At 40.5% G+C, this 26777-nt stretch overlaps 1 long non-coding RNA gene across 2 annotated transcripts; it reads left to right on the top strand.

Moving 5' to 3' along the window:
• Positions 1 to 458: 458 nt before the first annotated feature.
• Positions 459 to 13707, top strand: LOC123373441. 2 transcript variants are annotated; one of them, XR_006580723.1, is made up of 3 exons: positions 459 to 529; positions 12480 to 12619; positions 13610 to 13707. It is a non-coding gene; the product is annotated as an uncharacterized LOC123373441 (long non-coding RNA). The 2 variants fall into 2 exon arrangements; XR_006580724.1 differs by lacking the exon at positions 459 to 529 and adding an exon at positions 3834 to 3936.
• Positions 13708 to 26777: the final 13070 nt, after the last annotated feature.

Here is a 26777-nt window from a genome sequence, read left to right as displayed (position 1 = left end):
GCTCCAAGACTTAATCTTCACTGATATCTTTACGTGGCCTTCATGACATAGAATCCATTACTCACAGATCTCAGAATGTCTCATTCCTAATTCAAAAAATTCCAGTCATGGAAGAAGGGAATAGCTCCTTTGCCAATGCTTCCGACTCCAGAGGGATCTTTCTACATGATTTGGAGATTGGACCCTCTAGGTTTCATAGCCTGCCTTTGCAAGACACTATTGGAGCTACAATTCAAACCTTTATCATTATCTATCTAGCATATCAATCTTAGCATTAAAGAAACTCTTGAAATAACAAAACTATTTGTAATTAACGAGAAAAAATCTTGGAGGAAGAGAATCCCAACAATTTACCAAGCAAATGATCATCTCTTAGAACATACGTTTTGCTGATATAGTGTGCTACAGGACTGCAGTGGCATTATTTACTAATACACAGGCAGGATTACAATTTTTTTCTAAATATAATCATGTCCTTTGTAACCTGTTCTTTTTTGCTTTATTTTCCAGGAACTTCTGCTGAGATAGGGTGAGTGAACTAAAGTATAGCTCCATTAAGGTGTGGGCTCCTATTCAGGGGAAAAAAAACTATTACTATGTCACACAGTTTGCAGAAACTCAGTGGGAGTTCTCAGAAACATAGGCTGTTTTGAATTAGCCATTGAAAAATGATGTCACATATATAATGTGAGAAAAATCTTCCACATGATTAGGTTTAATAAATATATTCAGCCTCATTGAGTTGATATGTTGCCACCGGAAAAGAAAATAGAAGAGAGAGATGGCCCTAAACTGCAAAATGTAGAAGTGGATTGAGATCAGAATCTGAACTTTCCCAAAGACTTGGTGGGGGAGTTGTCCAGTTTTGTGCCAATTTCTAAACAAATGCGGTGGGGATGGGGTAGGGAGAACATGTCTAGGTTGGGCAAACTGCACACAAGCCATAGCAAAGTATTGTGACAATCAGGGTCCAGACATCCCAAGGGGATAGGGTGACCAGACAGCAAACGTGAAAAATCAGGACGGGGTGGGGGGGGGTAATAGAAGCCTATATAAGAAAAAGACCTATAAAATCGGGACATCTGGTCACCCTACAAGGGGAGAATGGAAGGTTTAAACCCCCCATATGAGCACTTAAATCAACTGATTGCACTCTGTATTATTGTTCTACAAAACTAAAAGTGTATTGAGTAAGGTCTTTTATGAAATCTAATAATGTTCTGAACTTGATGGTCATTATAACACACAGTTGTAAATACATAGATTCATTTATATTGAAAACTGTGCTCATAACCCATACTACAATTTCACAGCAGGGAGGGGCACCTGCCAAGACAGGTGTTTACAGGAAACCTGCTCCAAGTAGCAACCCATTGTCCAGCCAAGAAGAGATGATGATGGGCCATTTTAGAATTAACTGAAAGACACTAAGACATCCTCCTGGGTTAAGAGGGGATTTCCAAGCTCTGAATAACTATGAATCACAGAGAGAGAGAGCCAAAGAAGTCTTTTAGAAGCAGGTTTGTGTCTGAGATTTGGCATCTAGGACTTGTTACACACCACCCCCGTTTGGCTAAGGGGGTATGCTGAGAAATGGTCAAAGGCAATAAGTAACTTGTATTAGAAAAGGGATTTTATCTAATACAGAACTGGAAAGTCTGAAGTTGTGTCTTTATTTTGTGTAACATGTATATATTTGCTTTCCCTTACTATTTCACCCTTGAATCTGTGGGTTTTCTATTAAATAAACCTTTTGTTTATTTTTACCCCAAGCTGGTCTCTGTTGTGCAAACTGTGTGGAGGGTGCATGCCTAGAGCAAACTGATAACTGAGGGGTTGGTTTCATGTTTTTGAGAATGATGAACCAGAGTTGAAAAGTCCAAGTGTCTCATAGCTAAGAATTCAGGGAGGGTAGATTTGTGGAGACTCGGGACTGGAAGGGGTTCTGGTGCCAACCTGCAAGGAGTAACTAGGCTGGTGGAAACCAGGGTGAGGCCTTGTGGGCAGGCTACTGGTGTCAGGGATCTGAGCCATAGAAGCACAGCATTAAGGCACCCCCAGGTTACAGGCCAGGTCAGTGACAGAACCCCTTACTGGTCTGGATGATTCCGAAAACATCAGAGATGCATCCCATATTGCTCCAGAGGGAAAGCACCAGAAGGCATATTGCCTCCTGAGTACTCAGCCTCTGCATGCCCCCTATCCATGCCCTTTTCTAGAGCACACAATCATGCATGCTTGCTATTACTCTCCTTCTCCGGACTACACAGCTGCTGCATGCCTGATGTTATTCCCTCTTGTATACAAGTGTACAGCTGACAAAAATCTTAACTCTGTCCCATGTGTAGTAAATATCTTCCAAGCCAGTAAAAACTAGAAACATGAACATGCAACTTCTGTACTGAACAATGTGCATTTCTTTATACTTGATTGGAATAATGTGTTTGTTTTATTACAGGGCAGTGTAAAGTTTATAATGTCCGTAACTATTCATTACCTTGCTCAAAAGTACTTGGGTTTTGTTACATAAATATTGGCATACATGTGAGGTGATAGGTAACAACTATGTTGTTGTGACTTGGCAACCTAGCCTAGTTTTTGAAATTAAGCTTTTTAGTTTGGGAAAACTCTTAGTGTTTGGGTCATTGTGAGAAACAATCAAGAAACATTATGTTGCAGTAACATTTATCTACTATTAATCTCTCTTTTAAAACAACTGACATGAGGTAGATTTGGAAGATAGTGTCATCTTTTTGTAAAAACAAACAATTCTTCACACATCCTTTATAATGGATATAAATGAATGAAAACTTAAGATCAAATGTCTGATCTTACAAGTTATTTCATAACAGCTTTTTAAAAAGAAAGGCAATTGGAATAGATTCAGTGTTAAAGATGTCAGATGCAATAAGAAATTTGGCCTCATTAATTACTCATACTATACATAAAGTTATGTCAGACATAATGAATTACTTATAAAGGCTAGTTTAAGATCAATAAATGGCTTGCTATGCATACAGAAGCATTTTCACCCATCTTATAATATGCTGGCATCATGGCTTTCTGTGAATGAGAGCCTATCCAAGTCTCAGTCTCAAACTGCAAAATTGCTTATCCTGAAGGCTTTTAAAAAATCTCATTTAATGATTTTGCTGAGAAGAAGAGAGATCTCCTGCAAGCAATAGACAGATGTCAGTGCTGAGGAAGTGAGAAAATACTGTGGCAAAGGGGATGCATAGGAGAAGTAGACTCAAGAGAGATTCAAATTATTACTAGTTTAAGGAAACCTGATGCAGATTATTCAATGTCATCAGATGAATGAAGTATAGATGAGGTGCTGAATGACTTGATTGGTTATTTCCTTGTTTACAGTTTTCATTGGTGTGATACATTCTGGTGACATTAACTCAAAGCTAACAATTATTGGCAAGGGAGTTATATATGGACGTATGGCTACAGGCCCTATCTACATTAGAGAAATCTGCACTATTTTAACTATGTCACCCAAATGTACCAATGTAAAATGGTTTACAGTGGTGCAGTTTACATCATTAATTTACTGGATTAATTCATATAGGTATAAACCGTATTGTAGTGAGGTGGAGTAGCCTCCCTCTGACGCTGACAGGGAGGAATCACTCCATGCCCACAGGTGGGTGGAAATAGGCCAGGACTGCCCCTTGAACTGGAAGCAGAGAGGCGGAACAGGAAGTATAAGAGACAGGGCCTCCAGCTTAGTTGATGGAGTGCAAGAGAAGGCGTTGGGTGCTGCTGCTGGCCTCTGAACCAGGGACTGAGCTATACCAACCCTTGCCTCTGGAGGAATACTTTGGGGAGCTGCCACCAGGCAACTACTCCGAGGAGCTGCTGGAACTGCCGGCTGCTGAGTACTCTGAGGAGCCTGAGGTCCCATAAACGATGAAGCCCTATGAACAGGTAGGGGTATGAAGTAGCCCAGAGAAACCAGATATTAGTCTGGTTGTGTTGTTGAAACTACAGTCAGCATGTTTCAGCAGGATCCCTGCTGACCCAGTGGTGGGATTCCATGCCACTATTAGGGCCCTGGCCTGGGACATGGTGGAATAGAGTGGGCCTGGGTTCCCTACCCTCTGCCACCAACCCCACTCTTGGGGTGGCAGCCTATCCACCTTAGGCCGGTCAGCCTGTGTCTGGATGCTGCCTGCCCCAACCAGAGGGTTGGCTACAGACTGTGGTGGTTGTCTGTCCCAGCCAGGGAGCTGGCTAAAGACTGCCAGTTGCCTTGTCCCAAGGGACTAGGGCTTTAGACTCTTTACTGATTTACCTTGCTAATCCCCTGCTGTTTGGCTCTCAGCTGCTAGGTGGTGTAGCGAGGCAGAATGGCCTCCTTCTGGTGCTGATGGGGAGGAACCACTGAAAGCCACTACACCTATCTATACATCAGTTCAGAGTGTCTACACAAGGGATTTGCATTGGAGTGACTATGGGTTAAAATATTCAAAAGCCAGTAAGTCACACAGGCATTTAATTTATTTTACTTTATATCAATGTAGTTGTGCCAGTGTAAATTTCTCTATTGTAGGCAGGGCCATAGATTAGGTATGTATATTCATCTTTGTATACATTCAATATAATTGAAATTTAAAACAAAATCAGGGAAGTGACTTTAGCAGGGGACAAAAACAACCATCAAAAAGAGTAACAACTCATTAATTAAACGGAATACATAATAAATCTAGAGAATTACCTAAAACCTAGGCTGTATAATCATATATCATATATAGCTGTTAAAGTTATCAAGAGACTATTAGCAGTTAGACGTGGCATTTGTAATTTCTAGCCTTAAAATGCTTGTGTTAAACAGCTCACACATTTTAACTCCAAGATGGTTTCATGTGGCTGTGGTAAATTTGTTACAAGCATATGCAATCAATGAGGGTGGCCACATGATAAACAAGATGAAAAAACATATCCAATTTAAGTGGTAAATGAGTCAGGGATACGGTGGGGAAAATTAGCATGTGATTATGTAGTTGAAGACTATATCACTGCATAAAAAAACTAGAGTAGAGTGTTGAGATTTTGCAGACAACATTGGCTCTGGCATTTCCTGATTTTAGTACTTTTCATGCAGTTGTTGTTGTTTCTGTCTATTTATGATAGCACTCATGATCTTCTAGGTACTTTCCAAACACCCAAAAGGGATAATTTCACAAGCTAAGGACAGACAGTAGACAGAGGCTAGAGAAAGGGGGAACAACAGTAGGCAACATAAATGAAGTCAGTTCATTGTAAGAAGTTCATTGTAAGACGTTCATTGTAAGAAGCATAGCAAAACTGGGACTTTAAGAGAAACTTAAATGTGAACAAAATAGGGGTGGTGCTCAGGGTCATATCAAGCATACAAGGACAGGTGGAAGAAAAGGCATGGAAGCGATTTAATAACAAGGTAACGAGCAGGCAGAGTAGAGGGGGTGAGGGCTATGCAAAGGTTGACAAGTGAGGATACACTTTGATCTGTACAGTTTGTGAACAGTAGAGCTGGTTGAAAATGCAGACCATTTTCCTCAATTTTCTTTTGTTGAAATTTGACATTTTTTGAGAAATGTTGACCACTCTCTAAGCTGTCAAAAGAATGCAAAAATTATTTTTGAGACATTTCAGATTTTTTCTACCAGCTCTAGCAAACAGCTCTTGTTTCTTTCATAACAGAATGTCACATTAATGACACATGAAGAGATACACACATACATACATTTATTTTGGTTTCCTTTATGCCTGTTAGCGTATACTTTTACCAGGATTTGTTGAAGCAAACATGTTGCTGCATTGTTTAAAATTTCTATAGCACAAGAAAACAGTATGGCTTGTACTTTTCTATTCATACCAGTAGACTTTCCTGAGAATACTTATAAATGAGTGTATTGTTGGCATAGGCACAGTAAATATCAAAGACTGTAAATCTTGTCAAAGATGTTAAGTATCAGTAATTCACCATGTCAGTTCTACTGATATTTCTATGGTGTTTGGGCTGCTGAGGCTAAGAGCTGTAGAGTTTCTTTTTTTCTTTTGATTTATTCAGGATTTCCCAGTCCAGAGTTTGCAGCATAGTCACCCCTAGAATGTTATTCTTGTGTTACCCTCATGGATATTCTGATTTATTTCAAACCCAATGTTACCAGTGTTCATGTTAAATTCTTGTATCGTTTTAAAATATTCTGAAGTACTCCATTTCATTGTTACAGTATATAGATTTTAAATATTTTCTTTGGTGCTTCATGTAAAATTTCCATGTTTCAGTGGACATTCAAGCTTTCAAATTGTTTTATATAAATCAAGCAAAAATGTGGTGTCATATAGAGACATCACCAGGGACTTCGGAGGATTACAGTCCAACATATTCTTGCTTCACACCTAACATTCTGCAATCATTTTGGCCAATCTCAGTACCATAAAAATGTTTGCAGACTGAATGAAACTCAGAAGAACCAAATACATAAATATGAAGAAGCTGGTAGAAGAAATGGCTTATGAGAAAAGATGAAAAGCTTCTGAAAATCAGACCATCCAGTCTCATGAAAAAAAGTTACATTACTGAGATATGGGGGACTTTTGTCCCCCCAAATGCATTCAGAAACTAAGTACAACTCGTTAACATCTTAAGTTTAAAAACAAAACAAAAAACTTTTATTTAACTAGCAAATTGAAAGAAGTAGCAGGAGTCTCATTCAGTGTGAGCCTATATGCAATTTTGACATATCAGCATCAATGTGGAGTGATTAGCACATACAAATTCACTGTGTTCTTCATATTATTTATGGCAATTCAGGTCAGATGCCTTGGGCAAATGTGGCAGTGCTAAGTGATCCCATGGTGACCGGTTTTTGCAGTAGCCAGGGATCAGAGTGCTGCTTTGATGGGCGTAGTGAGATGAAGAGTGTCAAGGATTCTTCTGTTTATATGTGTGTCTCTGAGTCGTTCTCCTAGATTACATGCAACAAGCTCCTTCTTTGTCTTGGTTGAGTGAGGTGCTAAGTAGGATTGTTGCTGACACAAATGATGAAACTTGCAATACCAACAAGATTAAGCAGGCTGAAGAAAAGAACCATGGGCCACCTATTTATCTGGTACTTTCAGGAGTAAATTATTGCAAGATGGCCCAGGTTATTGACACCATTTTTAGTGTCATCCTAGTGGAGAATTCTGTGGGCTTTCTTTTTGTCTCCTTCTACAATCGTGTCATGATGCATCATCGATAACATTTTTACAGACTTTTCCTTCTTTGACAAATAGGAAACCAGGGTGAGTATCCCAGAAAACCCGAACACTGCGTTTTTCTCTGTGAGATGTGGCTGCATCTCATTGGGTATATCTGGCTTATTTTATTGAATTGTTCCAACTTTTGCCGAGAAGATCTTCAGCAAGCTGAATACTGATGAAGAAGTTATCTCCAGCTCATAGACTTTAAGGTCAGAAGGGACCATCATGATAATCTAGTCTGACCTTCTGCACATTGCAGACCACAGAACCTCAACCACCCATTCCTGTAATAGACCCCTAACGTCCAGCTAAGTTACTGAACTCCTCAAATCATGATTTAAAGACTTAAAGTTAGAGAAAATCCACCATTTACACTAGTTTAAACCTGCAAGTGACCTGTGCTCCACACTGCAGAGGAAGGCAAAAATCCCCCAGGGTCTCTGCCAAACTGACATGGTGGAAGATTCCTTCCTGACCCCAAATATGGCAATCAGACCTGAGCATGTAGGCAAGACCCACCTGCCAGACACCTGGGAAAGATTCTCTGTAGAACACAGAGCCCTCCCCTTCTACTGTCAAATCACTGGCTGCTGGAGATATTTCCGGTCTTATACCAGGGCTGAACACGAGCGTCTCATTGTCTGAAGATAAACTTGATGAACAATTAACAGGAACATGGTCTTCATTCTCAGATCAACTCTCAACATGATCTGGCACAAATCACTATCACCTAATACATTGTTATAACACGATGACTCACTTTCAAGATTGCAAATCCATTTTTTAAGGTCAGAAACAGTTTGTTCACCATCTTGAATTGACCAACACAGAAAAGTCTCCTGAGTCTGCAGTGTTTGGAGCACAAAACCTAGACAGAAAATCCCCTCAAGAAGCCAGGCAGAGAACCAACATCGGTGTACTCTGTTGCATATACCTAACAAGCCTGGATTTGAAGGGACCAACCTTCCTGGAGTACCTTCTACCTTAGAATGACTATATGCAGCACCCAGTGTCACTGCAATGCATTATCAATTAGCATATGCTAACTATTACAATAAAAGATACTCATTAGAAGCAAATGTGTATATAAAACTAGTAAAAATGCAGAATAACAGTGCAACACATTCGGGGTATATTTGTACCTCACATACTTTTTTGTAGCAATGTTTTTCATACTATTTTTTCCCTCTGATTTTATACATGTGCCTAGGTGACAATGTCTTAAAACAACATAGTTGGATGGTCACTAGTTGATGAGTTCTTGCAGCATATATGCTCATGGGGAGCAACATTATCCCGGGAATATGGATGAGAGGTAGGTGCCTAAATTAAAATAAGTAATCAAACTGTGACCATGGTTGGGGAAGTGCAGATGGGGCTACAAATGCCTTTTTTTTAAACTTTCTGCTACCAAGGAAAGTGCCTAATTTCCTATTGTATGCAGAACTAGCCACCATAATCTCTTATTTTGTGGCTATTTTGCACTCTGCACAGTTGCAACTGACTACAGCTACAGCAAAGCATTACAGAATCTTGTCCTAACTGTATAGAAAACAGCATATGTACTACAAACACGAAATACTTCAATTTATCACTAGACTTGTTTCCTGTTCTTCTGTTTTGCAATGCCATTCCGCTTTCTTATTAAAAGAACTATGCTGTTGTCTGTATCATGTCCCAGCCTCTCACTGTGATTCCAATACATAAACAATAACACTCCTTCATGGGTGGGAATTGAAAGAAAGTTAATGAAACTGATCACCATATTGGGGCCTTCAGGATACTCATCCTACCTTACAGAGAAAAGAAAATCTTCTATTTAGTGGCAACCAGGAGAATATGGATTGTTGTGTCCAATAGATTCTATTTTCATCCCTGACCACATATAAAAAGCCACTATCTGGTGGGTAATTCTGATTTACAGGTTGTCAACCAACCAATGATATGGAGAAAATCAACAGGGAGGTTGATTATGATAAATTTACAGGATTATGATAAATTTTGTACAAAGTATGCCTTGTGAGGTATCATTTGAAAACTCATAATTTGTTGATCATTATTGGTCTGGTAAATCGTGTGGCAACATTGCATGTAAATTTATAGGATTCCTCTGTATGGTATAACTAGACATGATCCAATTCTTGGGGGGAGCAGCCAGAAATTAGTTCCCCAGAGACGAAAGGCTAGCCAGTGCCTCAGCCAGGTGTCAGCGAAATCCAATAGACCACCTAAGTGGCCATTCTTTGTCAGGAAAGGGGGTGTGGGTTAAAATCTACATATTGACAAAGAAACAGAAGGGGGTTCCCTTTGACTTTGTCTCCTGAACCTCAGCTGGAGATGGTTCTTGAAGAAGAGAAAGAACTATAAATGGAGAGAGGAGGCACCCCAAATCACTTCTCCTCATCTTTCTACCCACGACATCAACAACACCCGAAGCACATAAGAAACAGCATTGGACTGAGGGAGAGATCCTGACTGACGAAGGCCTTTGACTCTGTCAATCATGAAGCCCTGTGGAAGTTGTTGGCCAGATCTGGCTGCCCTACAAAATTTATTAAGGTCCTTAGGCTTCTCCAGGATCAGATGACTGCTACGGTTCTCTGAAATGGCCTTGAGATGGAACCTTTTGTCATCAAAACTGGGGTTAAGCAAGGATACATTATTGCCCCAATTGTGTTCTCCATCTATTTAGCAGTCATTTTGGTCCTCGTTAAAGATTACCTCCCCAATGAAGTTGACATTCAATACAGAATGCATGGGCGGCTCTTTAATCTTCCATGTCTCCACTTGAAGTCTAAAGTCTTCAGGGCATCCATTACTGATCTTCAGTATGCTGATGATTGTGTCATTCTCATGCACACTGAGAATGACCTTCAGTCCATACTGGATTTTCTTGCACAAGCTTACTGAAGCTTAGGACTCTCACTCAATATTGAGAAGACTAAAGTGCCCTATCAACCTGCTTTAGGTCTTGCACATGACCCACCACAAATCACCATTGAGGGTCAGACTTTGGAGAAAGTCGAGCATTTTTGGTAGCCAACTTTCTCAAAACACAAAAATCGATAGTGAGATCCGGCATAGGATCCAATGCACAAGTGCTTCCTTTGGGAAATTGCTTTGACACGTTTTCACAGACTGTGACCTATAGCAGGACACCAAGATCCAGATCTATAAGACAATTGTTGTTCCTACACTCCTCTATGGATGCAAAACCTGGGTGACTATCAACAGCACCTCAAGAGTCTGGAGAGGTACCACAAACAATGCCTCTGGAAGATCCTTCGCATCAAGTGGCAAGATCATCGCACTAATGCCAGCATCCTTGCTGAAGCCAATGTCTCCAGCATTGAAGCAATGATCCTCATGCACCAACTCTGCAGGGTGGGACATTGTGTGCGGATGCCAGACTTTCGCCTCCCAAAACAAATCCTCTACTCTCAGCTCACCCATGGTCAGAGATCCCATCGTGGTCAGAGGAAACGCTACAAAGACACACTGAAAGCGTATCTTAAGAAAACTGATGTGGACATCACAAGCTGGGAGGAGCAAGCCCCCAACCAACCCCCGTGGTGCCATATCTTCCATCAGGCAGTGGTCTGCTTCGAGGAAAAACACCTTTCCCTTAAAGCTGAAAAGAGAGAGAGAAGGAAGGAAAAAGAAAGAACTCTCTCTCAGAAGGCAGCTGATCTGCCATGAAATGTCTGTACCTACTGCAGGTGGATTTGCAATTCCAGGATCAGACTCCTGAGTCATCTCAGGACCCATATGTAAATCCATGGTAGAGATCATCCTCAAATTGAGGGATCACCAATCAATCAATTTACTTCTATTTTCTTGTCTCAATTCTGACTTTTATGCCTTATTACTTGTAATCATTTAAAATCTATCTGTAGTTAATAAATTTATTTTACTCTTTTATCTAAACCCAATGTGTTTGGATTGAGGTGTTTGGGAAATGTCATTTGAGATAACAAAATTGGGGCATATCATTTTCTGTTAATAAATGACTGAGTTTATATGTATTGTTCAGGAGAAGGCTGGGCAGGACAAGGAATACATTTCTGGAGGAAAGTCAGGGACTGGGAATTTGCTGGTGTTTCTCTGCAGTATAATTCATGAGTGGCTGGCCATAGCACTCATACAGTATAACTGGGAGTAATTTACGTGCTGGAGGCTGTGTGTGAGCAGATCAAGAGTGGTAGCTTTCATACCAAAACAGTGTAAAGTGCACTCCAGGTTGGAGAATTGAGGGAACACAGCTGTTCATAAGTCCAAATTGTACCCTGGATAATGTCACAGAGGTATATAATGATCAGGTGGTGACGATGTGGGGGATAGTTCCATTCCAGGTCCCACAACATCAGTTTAACCTCTTGGCCAGGCAATATGGCAACATATGCAGTTAAAATATGTATTGACTTATTATTTTTATTCAGGTGTGCTGGACACTGCCTGACACCCTGATGTACAAAATTTAGTGGAGACCCATGTCTGTCTCATGACAAAAAAATACTCTTGGGGTCTTGAAGATATTTCTAAGTCCTGGGATAAAGAATTGGCGCATTCTGTAAAGGCTCCATAATAGTCAATTGTATGCCATAATTCAAAACATGTTTCTATAGATTTACACTTAATTTAATTCAGCAACAACAAAATATTTAGACTGTATTAGACACTGCAAAAACTAGATAGGATTGTAGCTCTTCCTTCAGTTACATAGTAAAGACAAGGACACATTTTGACACATGTGGGAATTCCTGCAGTTAAACATCTATGGAAAGATAGTAGAATTAGAATGATTTGAGACTTTAGCAATCAAACACTGGTCGAGAACTGCATGGTAGGATGAATTTGAGCCTCTCAGTAACAGTGTTCATGGTATCTGAGACCATCCAAGATCACAAAGAAAATACTTTTACAGAGGTGGAAAAGTAAATCAAGGCACAGAATAGAACGATGGTACTCTGACTTCTCTGACCAAGTGGCCAAAGACAGGGCCACCTTTGCCACAGGGATCAACTGTACAAGTTGAAGAAATCTGGCCTCTGCTTTTAGAAACATTTAATTAAGGAACCCCAAGGCTCCATGGCCAGTCCAGACCTCTTCTTCGTCACCCTTGACTCCTCCCCCACTTCATTTTCCCTTGCTGTCACACATCCCACCCCTACCTTGTCTGTGTTGTCCCCTTATTATTTGTAAAGCACTGAATTATTTATTTGTATTTCTGTTGTGCTTAGGAGCTGTAGTCATGGACGCAGGACCCCAAGCATAGAACAGTTAGTCCCTGCCCTGAAGAGCATACAATCTGAATAGACAGAAGTGACACAAGGTGAAGGAAGAGGTAGAGCAGAAGAAACTAAGTGATGGCAAGCAGCATGTAAGTGTCATAGTTGGTTGGTTTGTTTATTTTTTATTTTGTGAGTTTAGTTAGGAGGCAATAAGATGAAGAGAAGGCAAGAAGAGTATAAAGATGATGCTCAGGCGAAGAAAACATGAAGGAGGTGGAGAGAAGGGAAAAGTTGGAGAAAATCAGCCAATCAGCCCAGGGCAGAGAAAATCCATTCATAACTGTAGTAATGGTCTCCAAAGGACCAAAGAAAACTTTGGCAGATTCTGCTCCTGTCAGCTGGAGTCTCTGGCTGGCTCTTTGATTTTTATAATTTTATATGAAGGTTGTTAAAAATGATGGTTGCATATGAATGTTAACACACTGCTGTATGTTACAGATGGTAATTTTAGGTTTATAATTTTCATTTTTTTGTATTGTGATGTTTGTACTGAAAAGTAAAAATGACTAAACCTTTTATTAAAAGAAAAAAAATCACAGCCTGCATCTCTTTGAATGCTGCACCACAGTCTCACATTTAAATTCTAACCATGTTGAAGATGACTATTACATAAAATAGCAACTTTTGGTGTTTTCATAACTCATTTTTGTGGTTGAAATATGCCAGCAATGGAAATGGAGCATAATCTTTGCCCCAAAGTATTCAGTAGTTAAAAACAGCATATGTATATTATTGAACAAAATGACTTGAAATACACCTGAAATATTTGAGACCTCATGCTCCTCTCAATTGCAAAAATTGCTTGTTGGTCTAAAAATTTCAAATGATTTTCTAACCAATACTAATGACTGCTAATCCAAAACGCATTTTAATCTGTGAAACTCTTGAACTCTGAGGCAAATGGACTGTAGACTATCATGAGTTAAATTCACAGCAGGAATTGGCTGGGAATCATCAGTTTTCACTAATCAGACAAGCTTTTAATCTAACACATGCTAATAAGTCAAAAGAACAGAAAGAATTTATGTTGTATGGGGTTTTAATTTGTTCTCCCATGGGTTCCCTTATTTCCCACTTAGGAGGAAGAAGTATCCCCTCACATGTCCATTCTTTAAAATTTCCACCCTCATCTTGCTTTGAGTCCATCAGTGCTGTTTCATAATTGGCCTTGGGGACCACAGCAAATGATATGAAGCAGTCCTTACCTGGGGTGAGTATTCACTTCCTTGCTGTGCTTCTAGGGCCTGGTCTACACTAGGCGTTTAAATCGGTTTTAGGAGCGTAAAACCGATTTAACGCCAAAACCGTCCACACTAGGAGGCACCTTATATCGATTTTAATGGCTCTTTAAACCGGTTTCTGTACTCCTCCCTAACGAGAGGAGTAACGCTAGTATCGGTATTAACATATCGGATTAGGGTTAGTGTGGACGCTGATCGACGGTATTGGCCTCCGGGAACTATCCCACAGTGCACCAGTGACCGCTCTGGACCGCAATCTGAACTCGGATGCAGTGGTCAGGTAAACAGGAAAAGCCCCGCGAACTTTTGAATATTTCCTGTTTGCCCAGCGTGGAGCTCCGATCAGCACGGGTGGCGATGCAGTCCGAAATCAAAATAAAAAAAAGAGCTCCCGCATGGACCATGCGGATGTGATCGCTGTAAGGGCAGGCAAATCCGTTCTATCCGTTCTATCAGCGCTCCGTTACAGAAGATGAAATTCAGAATCCTTTTTTAAAAATCTCCAGACAGACGCCATAGCAGGGACTCAGCGCACTGCAGCGTGACAAGCGTAACGGAAAGCCAAAGAATCAAATGGATGCGCATGGACTGGAGGACTGAAGCTATCCCACAGTTCCTGCAGCCTCCTAAAATTATTTGCATTCTTGGCTGAGCTCCAAATGCTTCTAGGGTCAAACACAGTGCCCGCGGGTCAGGGCATAGCTTGGCAATCTACTCACCCACCCCCCACCCACCCCCAGAAGCGAAAGGTAAAACAATTCTCTGACTCTTTTACATGTCACCCTATCTTTACTGAATGCTGCAGATAGACGCGATAGTGCAGCACTCAACACCAACATCCTTGCTCCCCCCCCCGCCATGGGCGGCTGATGGTACAAAAGGATGGAAATCCATCCTCATCATCAGCATAAGCTGATCGTACAAAATGATGGAAATCCATCCTCATCATCAGCCTCAGCTGATGGTACAAAAGGACTGGTAACCGTCCTCGTCATCAGCCTATTGGCCCTAATTTTTTCTGGTGGATGGATGGTGCAATATGGCTGGTAACCATCCTCATCATAGCAACAGGGGGCTGAGCTCCATCAGCCCCCACCCTTCATGTGTAAAGAAAAGATTCAGTTGCCCCTGGACTAGCAGTGGGATGCTGGGCTTCTCTCCTACACACTGCTTAATGTCCTGTCTGGACTATCATAGCAGCTGGAGGCTGCCTTCCACTCATTTCTCACTAACAAGTCAGTGTGTCTTATTCCTGCATTCTTTATTAATTCATCACACAAGTGGGGGGACAATGCTATGGTAGCCAAGAAAGGCTGGGGGAAGAACGGAATCAACAGGTGGGGTTGTTACAGGAGCACCCCCTGTGAATAGCATACAGATAATAATTTCTGCGGGCTCTGACACAGAGCAGGTGGTTCTCTAGCACACTTGCCTATATTAGGCAGCACTGATTCTATTTTTAGATACCAAAAAGGAGGGATTGACTCAGGGAGTCATTCCCAATTTTTGCTTTTGCGCCCCTGGCTGATCGGCCAGGGGCACTTATGACAGCAGCCAATGGTACAAAACGATGGAAGGTGCAATATGGCTAGTAACCACTCTTGGCTTTTGCGCCCCTGGCTGATTGACCAGGGGCACTAGCAGCAAATGGTACAAAAGGACTGGTAGCCATGATCATCCTCAGTTCCAATTTATGGAAGGTTTTGGATGGTGCAATATGGCTAGTAACCATCTCTGCTGTCATGCAAAAGCAAAAGCATGCTTCTGTGTAGCGCTGCTGAATCGCCTCTGTGAGCGGCATCTAGTACACATACGGTGAGAGTCACAAACGGCAAAAAAAGCTCCATGATTGCCATGCTATGGCATCTGCCAGGGCAATCCAGGGGAAAAAGGCGCGAAATGCTTGTCTGCCGTTGCTTTCCCAGACGAAGGAGTGACTGACGACATTTACCCAGAACCACCCGCGACAATGATTTTTGCCCCATCAGGCACTGGGATCTCAACCCGGAAGTTCCAAGGGGCGGGGGAGGCTGCGGGAACTATGGGATAGCTAGGGAATAGCTACCCACAGTGCAACGCTCCAGAAATCGACGCTAGCCACGGACCATGGACGCACACCACCGATTTAATGTGCTTAGTATGGCCGCGCTCCACCCGATTTTATAAATTCTGTTTTACAAAACCGGTTTATGCAAATTCGGAATAATCCCGTAGTGTAGACGTACCCTAGGATAAGCTTAATAAGTGGCTGCATATGGTGTCATGCATTAGGTGGTGCTGAATGATATTGAAGGTCACGACCTATCTGGCTAGAAGACTTTGTACTCAAGGAATTTTAAGTTTAAAGTGTGTGCTGGAGGAGTCAACCTTGCTGGGAGCCAAATTCTTTATGCAAGAGGGGATGAGAAAACTCATGGAGAGCCTGAAGAGAGAGAGAGAGAGAAACATGGGGAACGAGTTAGGAGAAGAGGGGGGGAAAAGCAATGCAAGGTGACCTGAGTATGGGGACATGATGAGGGGCATCTGATGGAAAGATAAGGGACCTACTTTGTGACTCCAAGTGCACAAAAATGTCATTGTCCTAGGCAAACAGTACTTAAAAATGGCTAGACCACTGGTCTATCTAGCCCTGTATCCTGTCTTCCCATGCCAGTGCCAAATGCTTCAGAGGGAATGAAAAGAACAGAATAATCATTGAGTGATCCATCCCCTGTCATCCAGTCCCAGCTTCTGGTAGTCAGAGTTTAGGGGCATCTAGAGCTTGGGGTTGCATCCCTGACCATCTTGACTAATAGCCATTGATGGAGCTACCCTCCATTACTTATCTAATTCTTTTTTAAACCCAGTTATACTTTGGTTAAAAATCTTTCCCTACAGCCCTAATCCTGTTCCATGCAGTGCTCGATTTCCAGAGCTGGAACTAGAACCCTGCAGGCTTGACTCCAGTTCTGTCTGCCTTAACCACTAGACCCCAGTTCCCTCCCTAGGCCAACCTTATCTGAGAAGTTCAAGATCAGGATTAATAACTGAGAACAATTTTCAGGCATATCCAAGGTGGTGTGTGCTGCTGCTGCTTTGGCAGGTGTGGGCCCGCCTCTTTGTAGTGCTTGTGTTCAGTTATTTTTCATGCTGCCTCACCAATGCAAATGACAGCAGGGAAATGGTGCCCCCTGAATAGCCTCTTCTGTCACCCAACCCCCTGATTATCTCTGAGCAGCTCCAGCTGCTAATGGTTCTCCACAGGCAGGGAGGTCTTCAAGAAATTATATATAAACACAACTTGCATAAGGCAAGCTGATGCTGAGAAATAAGAAAAAGATCTCAGCAAAGAAAAAATTAATGTTTAATAACAAGTTAAATCTGGTGTCCCTGTCTATGTTGTGTTAGAGCCCAGAGACTAGAGTTCAGGGCGGGGGTTAAAAGTGAGTCATAATTCCCCTTTCCTCACCTGCTAGCAGACTGGGTTTATTAGAAAATGTGACTATAATTGATGGTTACTACATAGTAAATAAATGCTTCCTATGAAAACTTGTGGCTCCACAGCTTTGGATGTGGAACCTCTGCAAGATTTTGTGATAAATGTGTTGGGCCCCAAGTATAATTCAGAAATAATAGGCTCCTCTGGCTCCTGCTATTCCAGATCTCACTGCTGGGGATTTACATGTTGTGAGAGAGTCCACAATGGGCATAGAGTAGGCATTGCTCCCTGGTGGCTTCTCACTGGTAAATGGCCCTTCAAGGGCTGTAGTTAACTGATGTATGTTTGAGCAGCCCCCAGGCTGCATTAATCTTTTCTGAGGCTGGGTGTAGAACCTGGATCAGAGAGTCCTAATCAGATCCTTTTTAGTGCCCCCCCCCCATCAAAGAAATTCTTTGTTCAAACTGCACAAGGAAAGATAAAGCTTTTACAGTTTGATCCTGCTCCCACCTAATTCAATGGGAGCTTTACTACTGATTTCAGTGGGAGCAGGATTGGATCAGATTCTTAACCCATTATTTCCTCCATAACAAGAAACAATAATGGAAACTGGGCCATGCACATTAGTTTTTGAGGTGTCCAAGAAGGGAAATTGAGGCAGGGCATCATAGAGCCAACCCAGGCTATGAGGAGGCACTCATATGCTGTATGACAACAGTAGACACATACTGATTTTTTTGATGCATTTATTATTAAGATCCCTGTACTGACTTATGTTAAATGGAAATATTTTTGTTTTCCAGAAATCGGAGTGGTAGGAGAAGATTGTAAGTAGCAACAGTATATATATTTCCAAGGAGATTTCCTATAGCAAGTATTCAAGGACCGTGTGGTCCTTACAGGTGTGAAAATGAGATTGTGGAAAGATGTGCTACTTTAGCTTTGAAGGAGTTAAGTGAAAATGAAGAAGTGGGCTTGAAACTAAACAGAGCTCATCAGATAACTTGTTTCAATAAAAGACATGGTGCAATACAATTTTGTTTGAATGACCCTCTTAAATGAATCATTGCTTCAAACAAACAAACAAGCAAACAAACAAACAAAGAAAAAAGCTATATCCTATTGATTTTTTGTTAAGCCACTAAATTCACCCAGGACATTGTCAGATTTTGTAGTGTTTAGTACATTTTAATTTTCCTACCAACGCTAATCAGACTTTTCTGTTATTCTTACCAGAGAAAGTGTTTATTGTTAATTAAATAATCATTTATTATAGCTCATTGGATTCTGGTATAACTATAAAAGAGACAACTAGATCTTTTGCTAATGCCTAAATAAATCCACCAGCACAAGAGAAAATTACTTCTGTTGTTCTGACATCATGTTAGTTTAAACTTTGATTGAAAAGAGCAGCAGAATCAATTGCTTTGTGAACCATTTTACTGTTACCAATCTATTTTCTCAGATTTTCCTTTTCAGACATTCCTCTGAATTTGAGGTGCAGAATAGGAGATTGGATTGTCTCATGTTTCAATGCTAAACTATTGCCCCAGGAATTCTGGATTCAAAAACAACTTGTAATCAGTGTTTTTTTTAATGTACCAGATACATTATTGTACTGCTGGAGAGGAGCTGAATAGTGTTTCTGGGCATCCAGCTTTGTTTTTTTGGGGGGGCCTTCACTCACTTTCTACACAGTATTTGTTTATACTCTACTTGCTTAGCTCTTGTGCTAGTCTTACACGAGGAGATATCCAGCATTGCAAAGTAAGCATATGGTAGTTCAAGAATGAGGTGAACAGGCAGAACTGTGAAGGAAATCTTGAACTATAAATACAGTTTGTTTATAGATAATGCTGTTCCAGAGCCTCACTTCCATGACTACTGTAATTAAATATGGACTAATATATTGGCAAATGAAATGCTTCTTTAAGAAGTCGTTAAGATTGAAAGTTGATATCAATGGAATCTACCCAACAGCCAGAAAATATTCTGTAATGTCCACTGAATGATTCTTCAACCTCCAAAAATATGAAAAGGATGCAGCCACTTCACTCATACTGTTTAGTATTTGTCTTACAATATGCCCTAGAGGCCACAATCAAAGCTCCGGGACCCATTGTGCTAGGTGCTATCTCCTACTGTGTGTTTGTGCAACTCTTTCCTTAAGGAATGTAATCTTACTAGACAAGATAGACACAATGGGAGAAGAAACAGAGGCACAGAGAGGTGAAGTGACCTACCAACGTTCACACATGAGGTTCTGGCTCTGCCACTGAATAGAATTTTCCTGAGTGCCAGTCTAATGCCTTATCCACTGGACCATGTCCTTCTTTACTTACTATCAGCCCATGAAAATTGCACTAATACTCAAAAAAGTTGTATTTCTCATTCTGTTTAATATTCAAGTGTTACAATGTATAGAACATAAGAACTATCTTGCTATAAAAAACAGTAGAAAGAAATTATTGCGACTGTTGAAAGAATTGAAACTTCAATATTTCAAACTGATGATAATTAATGAAGAAATAAAAATAAAAAAATATAATTTGTGTCATTTATGAGAAGGTAACATTATTGCACCAATTCAGGAAACCACATATGTGCTTAGATGCACCTCTTTTCTGGACAGCACTTAAACCTATGCTTAAGTCATCACATCCAAATATTTATACAGTGTATTATTTAGGAAATAAACATTCGGCATCATTCATGTTGTAAAAGATATCTTCACAAACATTAATTTACAGTAATTAGGGCCAAATTGTTGCTCACATTTACATCACCCTCACACAAACTTGAAGTTCACCCAAAGACAGATTTTGCTCCTTTTTTTTTTACAGCACTTCCAACATAAGAATGGCCATACTGAGTCAGACCAATGGTCCATCTACCCCAGTATCTTGTCTTCTGACAGTGACCAATACCAGGTGCTTCAGAGGGAATTAACAGAACAGGTAGTCATCAAGTGGTCCATCCCCTGTCGCTCACTCGCGGAAAAGTGCTACATAAATTCAAATTATTAATTACTAACGTGTCTTAATAAACAGGTATGAGAAAATAGAATCATAGAAATTTAAGACTGGAAAGGATCGTCATAGATCATGTAGGCAATTATCTATACAATCCTTGACAGATGTTTATCTAACCTGTTCTTAAAAATCTCCAATGATGGAGATTACACAATCTCCTGGAGTAATTTGTTCCAGTGCTTAACTACCCTTACAGTTACGAATTTTTTCTTAATGTTGAACCAAAATCTCTCTTGCTGCAATTTAATCCAATTACTTCTTGTCCTGTCCTCAGTGAATAAGGTAAACAATTTATCACCCTCCTCTTTATAAACCTTTTACATACTTGTATACTGTTATTATGTCCCCGGCCCCTCAGTCTTTTCTTCTGTAGACTAAACAAACCAAATGTGTTTAATATTTCCTCGTAAGTCATGTTTTCTAGACTTTTTATCATTTTTGTTGCTCTCCTCTGGACTTTTTCCAATTTGTGTACATCTTTCCCAAAATGTGGTGCCCAGAACTGGATACAATATTCCAGCTGGGACCTTATCAATGCTGAGTAGAGTGGAAGAATTATTTCTCGTGTCTCGCTTACAACATTTCTGCTAAAACATCCAAGAATGATGTCTGCTTGTTTTACTACAGTATTACATTGTTGACTGATAGTTTGTGATCCACTGTGACCCCAGATCCTTTTCTGCAGTACTCCTTCCTAGGCAGTCATTTCCCATTTTGTATTTGTGCAACTGATTATTCCTTCCTAAGTGTAGTACATTTCATTTGTCTTTATTGAATTGCATCCTATTTTTTTCAGACTATTTCTCCAGTTTTTCAAGTTCATTCTGAATTCTAGTTCTGTCCTCTCAAAGTGCTTACAATCCTTCTCAGCTTTCTGTCATCCACAAACTTTATACGTGTACTCTCTATGCCATCATTTAAATCACTGATGAAGATATTGAATAGAACTGGATGGAAGACAGATCCATGCAGGACCCTACGCAATATGCCCCTGTTTCACTGACCACTCACTGAATTCTCAGATCCACTATCACCAAAAGAACTGTACACCTCAGCTTGCCAGTTTTTCCCCAGGATCACCGCTCTGTTCAACTAACACCACTTCAATTTGCTTATAGTGAAAACAAGTCTAAGTTTATTTAACAGAGAGACAAGAAACCACAAGTAGACAGAAATATTGGAAACAATTGATTACATGTAAAATAATATCATAACATGCCTTCCTTAGACTTAACTTACAAGATCATTTTCTTTACCCAAAGTCTTTGCAGCATTTTCCATCCAGGCAGGTTGTGACCCTCCTTTCATAAGACAGAACATGCTAGCACTTTGTCTCCCCTGTAAAGGATGAAAGGTATCTCTAGGTCCCTTTAGATATATCAGGACAGTCCTTTTTTCTTTTTCATAATCCCCTGTTGATTGTTCTTCCCTGTGGCCCACTTTCTTACTGACCTAGCAATCCTTTAATCAGCATCTGTATCTGTATCCAGAGAGGCTTACATTGTGAGACATATAATATTAACTTGGGCAGACAAGGGGAAAGAAGCATCTTTTACCCTCTGTCTGAACAGAATTTGTCCAAGACCTGTCACCTCCTGGTGACCTGCTTTTAACTCAGAGCTCTAAGAACACATTTTCCAGAGTAAATACATAACTTCTTAAGTATTACTTATACATACATTTGAAATAATTAAGATGGCCCGTGTGTTACTGGATGTTGGTAGAGACTTCACATGGTCACTTTGGCTCACTATTATGTAGACTTAAGATCCAAGGGTTCCCTGTAAACCCCTGTGCACCCATTAAACTCTCTACCAGTTGGTTCCAAGTGGACCTTTGGTCACAGTAAGGGCAGAAGTATCTATGCTTTGCTTGCTGGAACACACTCCCCTCCAAAGCCTATAACAGAAACCAAGATCTGTCTCACCATTCCTTTTTTGTCAGAACTGACCAGGAAAATATCCCATCCCCCTGTAGGGCTGAAGACAACAACTACTATTGCTATCCATTAGTTAGAGTGGCAGAGATGTGTGCAATGGATCTAAATGTTCCAGCTCTGCTGATGACCCATGTGGGTGCCAATATGAAGCCACAGAGTTGAATTATTCTTATTTTTTTCATTTTTTATATGAAATTTTTGGGGGTTGTAAAAAAAGAATCTTAAAAAAAAAAGTTAAGATTGTAATGTCAAGCCCTCACAAGCTAAGAAATTCTAGAGTTAAGGTTGCCTTTGCAGGAACCAGCAACTAGAAGCTAGGCTGTTGCAAATCTGGGGCTTCCAGGCTCCTGGCTTCAGTACTCAGCATCCCACTGAGCTGCACAGGCAACCTTAGTTCTGGCATTTCATAACTTTTGAGGGCTAGACTTTATTGAACTTTAAGGTTGCAAAGATCTTTAAATATGGAAGTAGGTGCCTTAGTTGAGGAACCCAGGACTGACCATTTTGCCCTCTGTTTATAGAACTCCAGACGCATGTGGAGACAACTTTTTTTGATTGTCATTGATGTCCACTAGTTCTCATAACCATGTCCGGGATTCCCAGTAAATTAATGGTTGCTTTCCTTATTTTTATGTTTTAATACAATTAATTCTCCAAGAAGTGCATTTCAAATGTTAACCTCAAACATTCACCAAGGCTGGTGAGAATTCTCACTCAGAAATGCCCTGCTTGTCATGTTTTAGCATGCAAAGGCAGTACAGAATCATTCATCTGTAACATCATAAATACAAATATCTTAGCAGTAACAATGATGTTTGTTCAATATCACCTTGCTGGTAAATATCACAAGTTCTAGAACAACAAGCTACTGACAAAAACTATGTACTACTGCTTGGATTCATTGCACATTAGTGAATGGCAGGGCTAAAAATTAAAAATAATATATTCTAAAACACTTCTTCATTTTTAGCATGAATCAATGAGACAGAGGGAAATGGAAAGCACCCCACACACTGGATGTATTTTAAGGGAACACATGAACTACAGCTGGGATTTACATAAATATACAGTTGGGGAAGTAGATGCAGAAGGAGGTGAAGTGAGAAAAGTCATGTTTTACTAAAACAGATAAGGCATCCATGAGAAGGCTCGTGTTTGAGACAGAGGGCAAAATACTCCCTTCTGCTTAGGTGCATGTAAGGGAGCAAACAGTGGATCTGTGAATGGGATGTGGCATGGAAGTGGGCAGTGCCAGCTATGCACCATGGCAACTTCTTCCCCCGACTCCAAGGATGCTCTGAAACGAATTGGTTAGGAGCAGATCCTGTGGTCTTTGCTCTTCACCCATTGCCAGTTCTACCCTGACTACGTGCTGAGTTGTAGTGAGCAGAGCTCCACCCTGCACAACTTTCTTTGCTGAGGTTCCTCCATGAGCTTGGAGGAGGGATCAGGATTTTCCCTTAAGATATAATTTTAGGGCAGGGGTGAAGTTTTGCTTTTTCACAAACACATTATCTTTTTCTAAGCATGAGGATTTTTCCCACAGTTGCAAAGGAAACTCATAACGTGACCTAAGATAACCTTTATGTCAGTCAGTAAGTCAGACGCCTACTATTAACTTACATTTAATGATTTTACTGTGGAATTTGTTAAGGGAATTACTGTGTATTATATTCACAAATGGGTATCGTGCCTTGAAAGCTTATTTTAGGCAAATTATTTTCAGGTCACTTGTCAGATTCTTAGAAAAGACAAAATACAGCAAAATGCATTATTTAAATGATGTTAAAGAGCAATAAATCTCATTGCTCCTGGCATAAGTATGATACAAAGATGGTATTTAGATGAGCTCTGAAAGAAGAATCATGTATATGAAGATGCTAAGTACAAAGCCCTATGGGAATCTCGATGGAGGTTTTCACAATGTGAAAGTCTGATTTCATTAGAACTCTGGAGTAGGATTGCCAAACTGGGATTTTAGCTTTGGCAAACAAGTGCCTCTAGGCTCTCTTGGAAAAGCTTGTGATGTCATTGCCCTTAACCCTTTCAGTTGTGGATGGAAAACAAGCTAGAATCTGCCAATATGAAGATGACTCAGACAGGCCCAGCACCTGTGTTTTGGTCCCACATGTAAGTCTGGTGGGAGCTGTTGTATTTAATTAACGATGATTAAACCTAAAGAGGTTTCAGGTTATAATATGGCTAAGCACCCAAAAATTCAACAGTTTATCTGAACTATTTGAACCTCTGCAAAAGTAGGTAGGAATATCACAAAACAGGTACTCTCATGAGATTTCTGATACTTTCTGATTCAATTTCTATCTTATACCTATTACAATTATACATGAAGAATAAGTTATCTGATGAATTTTGGCATTTTATTGCCACCTTGGCATATAAGCATCAGAGTTACTGTGATGCAGCAATCTGTCACTTCTGCAATTCAGCTCCCTTCAAAACCTAAAGTTACGGGAGGTTTAAGCAAATTAACAATACGTTTTAAAACTTAGCGAAAATTATTTGAAACTTAACAGAAGGTTCAGTTCAGGTCTGAAATGAAAGCCAGGGTGGCTGTTACTTTACCTGATCCGGTTCACCTATCCTTGTCTTTTGTGTTATCATTACTAGAAAAGAGTCCTAAAAAGCACTATGGGTGTCAGACAGACATCAGAGCTGGACAGAAATGCTTGGCCATCACCATAATTGACTGCTCTAGGGTTTGGGTTTGAAACACTTCATTTTTCAAACAGATGCTGAGGATGCTACTATTTAAACTTGGCAGGAAAAAAATCAGCCCATCATTCTACTGGGGTAGATAAATGGAGTGCCATAGTGTGTGTGTGGATCTTTTGGATAAGACCATAAAGAGGAAAAAAAAACCAGAGTGGGAAACAGTTTCTACCTGAGGAGATCTGATTTTTCTGGTTAGGGCAGTAGCTCAGCCCTTGGAGCAGAGAATTGAACTCAGGTCACCCATCATAGACCTCCTGTGTGACCATGTACAAATCACTTAGGCCATAGGTTCTCAGTCAGGAGGCACAACCCCTTGGGGCTACAACTAACTTTCTACAGAAGTATGGCAGGCCAAGCCAAACTTGAGTGAGTGGCACTGGGACTTGGTAGAGTGTAGCCAGCATGGCAGGTGGAGGATCCTGTGTAGCAGTGACCACCAATGATTTGAGAAAAAACAATATTTCCTGGCCTACTGCTGTTGACTTAGGAGCCACTGGCCTCTGCCAGTACAATGGGTAGAGACAGACAATGGGTAGAGACAGGGTGGATGAGTTTGGTCCCTTCTTACCCATTGTATTGGGCCAACTTCTGTTGGTGAGAGAGACAAAATTTTGAGCTTACACAGAGCACTTCTTGAGGTCTGGGCAACAGACTTAGATTTTCCACAGCTAAATACAAAGTGAAACAGATTGTTTAGCATAAGTAGTTAAAGCATCTTACCAACAAAAGTTGGTCCAATAAAATATATTACCTCACCTTCTGTCTATAATATCCTGGGACCGACACGGCTACAACAACTCTGTTTCTCTGTTCTTATAGCAGGTTCACTCCCAGACCACAGCAAGATAACTTGTAAGATGGCTGCACAACCAATTCCAGCATGTGTCAAGGCACAGGTGTGAATACTTGATTTCACTCAAGTTTTGCATGAGCGAAGATTTGCTTGCAAAAGTGAGTGAAGACAATTTGGCTTATAATTCAGTATTCCTAGACCAATTTTCTTTCTGAGTACCTGGGCCTAGTCTCAATCTATTGACAAGTAGCACCAATGTGTAGTGTGTTATATCTTCCTTTTGAAAACAAATCATGTGTATCAGATTAAACCTTAGAAAGGCCATTTTGCACAAAAATCTCAGGCATGACTTCTTGAAAATAACATGTCATTCAGAAGAATAATAGCACAAGTGTCATTTACTCCTTTAGCTTTTTTATATTACATAATTGCTTATTAAAATAATTTTCTCTATCTTTGGAATCTCTTGTATATATTTAGATTTAATAAGAATTTATTAGTAAATTACTGGCCCAGAGGTGCCTTGCTCCTGCCTTCAGAGAGCTGCAATGTTTTTGTTTAACAACTGTCTTTTAGACATGAAGAAAGGTATCTTATTAAGGGGGTTGTAAATTTCCCATCAAAATGTAAAAGAGGATAAGAATTAACGCAGATGAGCCACTTTTAGCCAAACTTTCATTCACAGCAAGTGTCCTAGTGATTTTGCTAAGCCCCTCATCGCTTTGTTTCTTCATCGTCCAAGCCACCTTGTGTGTATTTTAACTGGCTTTTATATTTTATTTTGTTTTTGAAGTGTGATTCCTTCATGCAAAATTACCCTCTTCATGCACACAGACGCTCCCTGTAAGGCCAAGTTCTGCCTTATTCATAATGAACTACAAGTGGCCCCACTGGCTTCAATAGGATCACTTGTGGAACAAGGATAACATCTTTCAAAGGGCCTGAGTGACTTAGGAGCTTGTGGCAGTGTTTTAAATGTCTTTAGGTCCTTAAAGATGCAGATAGAGCCTAGTGGCATTTTCAAAAATGCCTAGAGCAGTGGTTCTCAAACTTTTGTATTGGTGACCCCTTTCACACAGCAAACTTATGAG

Source organism: Mauremys mutica, chromosome 6 (genome assembly GCF_020497125.1).
Source record: "Mauremys mutica isolate MM-2020 ecotype Southern chromosome 6, ASM2049712v1, whole genome shotgun sequence".
NCBI classification, from domain to species: domain Eukaryota; kingdom Metazoa; phylum Chordata; order Testudines; family Geoemydidae; genus Mauremys; species Mauremys mutica.
This window is presented reverse-complemented; position numbering and strand designations above follow the sequence as displayed.